This window comes from Laccaria bicolor, genomic scaffold (assembly GCF_000143565.1).
Source record: "Laccaria bicolor S238N-H82 LACBIscaffold_67 genomic scaffold, whole genome shotgun sequence".
Lineage (NCBI taxonomy): Eukaryota > Fungi > Basidiomycota > Agaricomycetes > Agaricales > Hydnangiaceae > Laccaria > Laccaria bicolor.
The window spans coordinates 1-1,373 of record NW_001889938.1 but is presented as its reverse complement, the minus strand read 5'-3'; positions in this window follow the sequence as shown (position 1 = coordinate 1,373).

Here is a 1,373-nt window from a genome sequence, read left to right as displayed (position 1 = left end):
CATTGGTCGGTATAAACTTGGTAGGGATTTTGAACCGGGGGTGTGCATAATATATTTCACTGCCTTGTGAACGTCACCGTGCTCGGCTTCTTGGGAAGTCATGGACCCAGTAAACTGCATGACCGAATACTGGACCATGACCGGCAAAGAAAAGCCGAGGTAATGTTTGAGCAACTTGGCAAATAAAACCTGAGTGAAGACGAAACTCGGCCGTATAGTGTCAACTGGATGGGACCAGGTTGGGCTGATCCACGCTGCATGGGATTCAAAGCTCTTCAGCAGACCCATGACACATGAGCCCATTCCATGAAGAGACGGGTTGACCCAGGATCCAAGGCATATTTAATTCATGGGGTACTAGCTGACTGACCATGTCACCGTGCTCGGCTTCTTGGTAGGTGATGGACCCGACCCAGTAAACTGCATGATGACCGGCAATGAAAAGCCGAGGTAAACTTGGCAAATAAAAATGAGACGGCTGTGGGCTGATCCACAATGCATGGGATTTAGAGCTCTTCAGCTGACCCATGACACATGTTGAGCCCAATCCATGAAGAGATCGGTTGACCCAGGATCCAAGGCATTTTTAGCTATGTCAATTCATGGGGTACACTTCTCAGCCGATGCACAGTACCAGTCCTAAGAGAGTCTTGATGGCCGGTCCACCTTTGATGGGGTCAACTGATCCATGGGCTCATCAGCAGGCACCATCAACTATGGTCTGTTTGTATGGTCGGGGGGCTCAGTATTACACTGCAAACATTCCAACATACTGACGTGAGAATATTTTGAGAGTATTTTGATGGTACATAAAATTTTCCCAAAATACCATCCACCAGGTATGTGATTGGTATGAAGATATATATTTTATTACCCACACTGAAGTATCTGATTAGTATTTTGATTGTATTCAAATGTTTTTCCTCAATACTGGCTCACATACTAGAATAATACTTCTATCACAGTATCTTAACTTTGAACAAAATATCTTCAACATACTGATTGACCAATATTTTAAGAGTATGATTCTTCAGGATAAGATACTTTGAAAATATTATATATTATATTCAAAAGATACTTGTATGATACTAGAGAGTAGATATAAAGGGAATATCTTGAAAGTATGAAAATATATCACATTTTTATATTGAATACTAACATGATATTAAGCAGATACTCATTAAAGATGACCAACATACTGAGATGCCAGTATTGTGCTAGTATCAAGAAGAAACAAACAATACCATCTGACAGGTATTTTGTTGGTATGGAAAAAATATGAGAGTGAAATATCTATATACTATTCAAATATTGCAGGCAGAGTATCCAAATAGTATGCTACAATATTTTATCATACTGTTGAAAGCTACATT